The sequence below is a fragment of the Cebus imitator genome, unplaced genomic scaffold, assembly GCF_001604975.1.
Source record: "Cebus imitator isolate Cc_AM_T3 unplaced genomic scaffold, Cebus_imitator-1.0 Scaffold266, whole genome shotgun sequence".
In the NCBI taxonomy this organism is placed as follows: domain Eukaryota; kingdom Metazoa; phylum Chordata; class Mammalia; order Primates; family Cebidae; genus Cebus; species Cebus imitator.
In genome coordinates this window covers 2,739,086-2,744,997 of record NW_016107581.1, presented here as the reverse complement: position 1 = coordinate 2,744,997, position 5,912 = coordinate 2,739,086, and positions in this window count along the sequence as shown.

Genomic DNA, 5,912 nt, shown 5'->3' with positions numbered 1-5,912 from the left:
GCTACTTGGGAGGCTGAGGCAGGAGAATCACTTGAGCCTGGGAAGTGGAGGTTGCAGTGAGCCAAGATCGCACCACTGCACTCCAGCCTGGGTGACAGTGAGACTCCGTGTCCCCCATGCCCCAAAAAACAAAGTCCTATGAATTAACACTTTTTCTTCAGTCAAAAAATCTGGATAATATCAGGGAATACCAGACCTGGCAACTGAATAGATGTTGGGGGTCTCACCCAGGTATGTGAAGCCGCTGGGAGGAAGATGCTGAAATAGTCTGAGATGTAGTGGCTGTGGGTAGGTCCATGGGTTTTTCTTGGAGGAAGTGAGGCCCAGGAGAGAGCTGTCCGTCCCCATCCTTTATTGCTTTCTTCCTCTCTAATTGAGCTAACGCCCAGTTACACCTTCAAAGATCTTAAGCAATGAGAGGCTTTCAGGCCTCCTCCTCCTTTGTAACGTAGTAATGTAAGGTGAAGATCAGCTGCTAGTAAAGCACTAAATGCAAAAGGTAAAACCGTAAAGTTAAAAGAAAACATAGGAAAGTATTAAGGACTTCTTTTAGAGATCCCAAAAGGATGAATCATAAGTCAAAAAAATTAATTTGATTACATCAGTATTAAGGGTTTCTATTCATCAAGAATCCCAAGGGCCAAGATCATGAGATGAAATGATGGACCAGGGGAAGACAGTTGCAATGTTTAAAATTGACAAGAGCCTGGGTGCCGTGGCTCACATCTGGTATCCCAGCACTTTGGGAGGCCAAGGTGGGCAGATCACCTGAGGTCAGGAGTTTGAGACCAGCCTGGCCAACGGATTTTGTATGTTTGTACTGAAAATACAAAAATTAGTCCGATGTGGTGGCACATGCCTGTAATCCAAGCTACTTAGGATGTTGAGGCAGGAGAATTGCTTGCACCCAGGAGGTGGAGGTTGTAGTGAGCTGAGATTGTGCCACTACACTTCAGCCTGGGCAACAGAGTGAGACTCTGTCTCAAAAATAAAAAGTAAATTAAAGGCCTAGCGTGGTGGCTCACGCTTAGCCCTTATAGTGGCACAGTCCCTAAAAGAAGTCCTTAATACTTTGCTACATTTTCTTTTATTAGCTTTATTGTTTTACTTTTGCGTTTAGTGTTTTACTATCAGCTGATCTCCACCTGTAATCCCAGCACTTTGGGAGGCTGATGGGGGTGGATCATGAGGTCAGGAGTTCCAGACTGGCATGGTGGTGAGCACCTGTAGTCCCAGCTACTGGTGAGGCTGAGGCAAGAGGATCACTTGGGAACTCAGGAGATGGAGGTTGCAGTGAGCTGAGGTCATGCCGCTGCACTGTAGCCTGAGTGACAGAGTGAGACTCTGAATGAATGAATGAATGAATGAATGAATGAATGAAACAATTAGCAGGGTGTGGTGGTGTTTGCTTGTGGTTCCAGCTACTCGGGAAGCTGAGGTGGGACGATTGCTCAAGCCCAGGAGGTCAAGACTGCAATAAGCCCTTATCACGCCACTACACTCCTGCTTGGGCAGCAGAATGAGACCTTGTCTAAAATAAATAAATAAATAAATAAATAAAAATATACTGAAAATTTTTTTGGAGATTTCCAGCCATTTGAAAAAAAACTCACAGTTGAACTGCATAGCCCAGAAATATTAAAAAATAAAAGTTAAAACGGCATGTCATGAGTGTATAAAGTCTATGTAGATAGTAGTCTATTTTATCATTTCTATCATAAAACATACACAAATCTATTATAGAAAGTTAATTTATCTGGCTGGGTGCAGTGGCTCACACCTGTAATCCCAGCACTTTGGGAGGCCAAGGTGGGAGGATCACCTGAAGTCAGGAGTTTGAGACCAGCCTGGCCAACATGGTGAAACCCGGTCTCTACTAAAAATAGAATAATAAACTGGGCATGGTGGCAGGTGCCTATAATCCCAGCTACTCAGGAGGCTGAGGCAGGATAATCGCTTGAACCTAGGAGGCAGGGGTTGCAGTGAGCTGAGATTGCACCAATGCACTCCAGCCTGGGCAAGAGAGTGAGGCTCCATCTCAAACAAGCCACTCTGTCTGTTTTTTATTTATCAAAAGTATGTTATCAGAACTATGCACATACACACAGACTATACCCGACACCTTTAGAAGCTGACAGAAATGTAAACAAGCATAAAGATGCAGCGTTAAACCACACCTGCATAAAATTCACTGCAGTAAGACTGTACTGTGGCAGTGCTTTTGCAGCCACCTTGTGTCGCAGTGAGCCCAAATGCTGTGGCTATCTGCTCAAAATGCTGTGTGATGCTAATCGTCTTCCAGTGAGCAGTTTGTCTCTTTCCTAAATCATATATTGCAGTAAAGTGATCTCTTGAGGTTATCACGTATTTTTCATTGTGTTTAGTGCAATGTGGTAAACCTTGAACGCCGTGGGACCCATATGAAGTGCCATTAATGATGCTGGAAGTTCTCCCAGGAAGCAAAGAAAAGTTATGACACACCAGAAAAAGTTGACTTGCTTGATGTGCAGATTATAGTCTGCAGCTGTACTTGCCCACCATTTCAGACACACAATTTATCTTATCAACAGAAGACATAAGCTTAGGGTTACCCTAAGTATAGTACAGTACTGTAAATGCAATTTCTCCTCCTTATGGGTTTTTTTTTTTTTTTTTTGAGATGGATTTCACTCTTGTTGCTGGAGTGCAGTGATAAAATTTCAGCTCACTGCACCCTGTGCCTCCCAGGTTCAAGCGATTCTCCTGGGTTCAAACCCTGTCTCTACTAAAAATACAAAAATTAGCCAAGCTTGGTGGTAGGCGCCTGTAATCCCAGCTACTTTGGAAGCTGAGGCAGGAGAATCTCTTGAACCCAGGAGGCAGAGGTTGTAGTGAGCAGAGATCACGCCGCTGGACTCTAGCCTGGGCAACAGAGCAAGACTCCATCTCAAAAAAAAAAAAAATTATAGGAAGCCGTTGGTTTGGACTGAGCTCATACACTAGGCCTGAGAGACCAGTGGAGTCACTCATGCTGCAGTTCCATGTCAGCAAGCTGAAACTAAGTTACCTGACCTCTGAGAAATTAGGGGGGAGAGGAGAGAGAGATAATAACCACATCTCCTAGCTAGCATGATAAAGAAGTCCCCTCTGTTTGAACCTTTACAAGTAAAGTAACTCTGTTTTGACAAAGAGTCTCACTCTGTCACCCACGCTGGAGTGCAGTGGCGTGATCTTGGCTCACTGCAACCTCTGCCTCCCAGGTTCAAACGATTCTTCCTCAGCCTCCCCAGTAGCTGCGATTACAGGTAGCTGCTGCCATGCCTGTCTAATTTTTTTTTATTTGTTAGTAGAGATGGGGTTTTGCCATGTTGGTCAGGCTGGTCTCGAACTCCTGACCTCAGGTGATCCACCCACCTCGGCCTCCCAAAATGTTGGGGTACAGGTGTGAGCCACCACACCTGGCCACAAGTAAAGTAACTTTGAAATGACCAATTGAAATAATTTGAATGTTTGTCCCCTCCAAATCTCCTGTTGAAATGTAATCTCTGGCTGGGCACAGTGGCTCACACTTGTAATCCCAGCACTTTGGGAGGCCGAGGCAGGCAGATCACTGGAGGTCAGGAGTTCGAGATCATCTTGGCCAACATAGTGAAACTCTATCTATTGCAAAAATACAAAAATTAGGTGGGTGTGGCAGTGGGAGCCTTTAATCCCAGCTACTCGGGACCCTGAGGTAGGAGAATCGCCTGAACCCAGGAGGTAGAGGTTGCAGTGAGCTGAGATTGTGCCACTGTACTCCAACCTGGGCAACAAGAGTGAAACTCCATCTCAAAAAAAAAAAAAAAATGTAATCCCCAGTGTTGGATGGGAGATATTTGGATCATGGAGTAGCTCCCTCATGAGTAGTCTAGCACCATCCCCTTGGTGATAAGTTCTTGCTCTGAGTTCATGCAGATCTGGTTGTTTAAAAGAGCATGGAGGCCAGGCACAGTGGCTCACGCCTGTAATCCCAGCACTTTGGGAGGCTGAGGCCAGTGGATCACTTAAGGTCAGGAGTTCAAGTCCAGCCTGCCCAACATGGTGAAACCCCATCTCTACTAAAAATACAAAAGATTAGCTGGGCGTGGTGGCTTGTGCTTATAGTCCCAGCTACTTGGGAGCTGAGACATGAGAATCACTTGAACCCAGGAGGTGGAGGTTGCAGTGAGTTGACGTCGTGCCACTGCACTCCAGCCTAGTAAGAGTATGAGACTCCATCTCAAAAAACAAACAAACGAAACAAAAATTAGCCAGGTGTGGTGGCACACGCCTGTAATTCCAGCTACTAGGGGGACTGAGACGAGAATTGTTTGAACTTGGGAGGCGGGGGCTGCGGTGAGCCAAGATGACACCACTGCACTCTAGCCTGCGTAACAGAATGAGACTCTGTCTCAAAAAAGCAAAAACAGGCCGGGCGTGGTGGCTTACGCCTGTAATCCAAGCACTTTGGAGGCCAAGGCGGGTGGATCACCTGAGGTCGGGAGTTCAAAACCAGCTTGACCAACATGGTGAAACCCTGTCCTTAAAAAACAAAAAAAAACAGGGTCGGTGCGGTGGCTCATGCCTGTAATCTCAGCACTTTGGGAGGCTGAGGTGGGTGGATCGCAAGGTCTGCAGATCAAGACCATCCTGGCCAACATGGTGAAACACCGTCTCTACTAAAATAGAAAAAATTAGCTGGGCATGGTGGTGCATGCTTGTAGTCCCAGCACAGTAGAGCAGCATAGTAGCAAGAGCTGATAAAGTTCACAGTCACCAAGGTAGATTGCCAGTCTGAGGGCAGCCTTCCACAAGAACTGGAGCAAGGTCCTGCAACTCCTTTATCGGGAGGAGTGGCTCTCGCCCCAAGCCTGCCACACAGTGAGTATCTTTACGATACTGAACACTGCCACCTGGGCCATGGATTCTTGTCCTGTTATAACTGTTTTTCCCTTAAATCATGCTCTGCACTGTGTCTGCGCTAGGCATTCCTCCAATTATAAGCTGCTTATTCCTTAATTCATGCTCTGTACTGTGTCCACTCTAGGCATTCCTCCGATTATGAACTAAGATATAATTATAGGTATATATGTAGGGAAGTATTCTTTAGGCACTCATGCTATCAACTATTATGTGATTATATAGAGAGGATTATATAAAGGGATTCTTCAAGCCCTATTTCTATAAACTAATATATGATTATGTAAAGGATTATATAAAAGGAAGTAGCTGAGTAGTAACACTGTAAAGTGAGATATTCTTCAAGCCCTAACTGTGCCAGGATTCTGCTTAGCTCTTATTCCTCGGTGCCTATATGGGGGGTTACCCAGAGACAGCCACTGAGAACGTGGGGACCTCAGTCCCACAAGCCCAGGAACTCGATTCTGCCGAAAATCTGAATGAGCTTGAAAGCAGCTTCTTCCCAGAGCCTTCCAATGAGAGTTCGGGTGGGAGCTGGTGGAGCCATCCTGGATTTCTGACCAGGATGATCTGGGAAATAATGCATTTGTGTTTTTTTGTTTGTTTGTTTGCATTGTGTTAAGTTGCCAAGTTTGTGCCCATTTGTTATGGCAGTAACGGTACAGGGGCCAACAGGATAGACAGGACCGGAGTGAAAGAGTTGGGGGCCAGGCACAGTGGCTCAAGCCTGTAATCCCAGCACTTTGAGAGGCTGGGGTGGGAGGTTTTCTTGAGCCTAGGAGTTCAAGACCAGCCTGAGCAACATAAGGAGGCCCCATCTCTACAAATAATATAAAAATTAGCTGGGCGTGGCGGCGCATACCTGTGGCCCCAGCTGTTCGGGAGGCTGAGGCGAGAGGATCTCCTGAGCCTGGGAGGTTGAGGCTGCTGTGAGCCATGATTGTGCCACTGCACTCCAGTCTGGGTGACAGGGGAAGACCCTGTCTCAAAAAAAA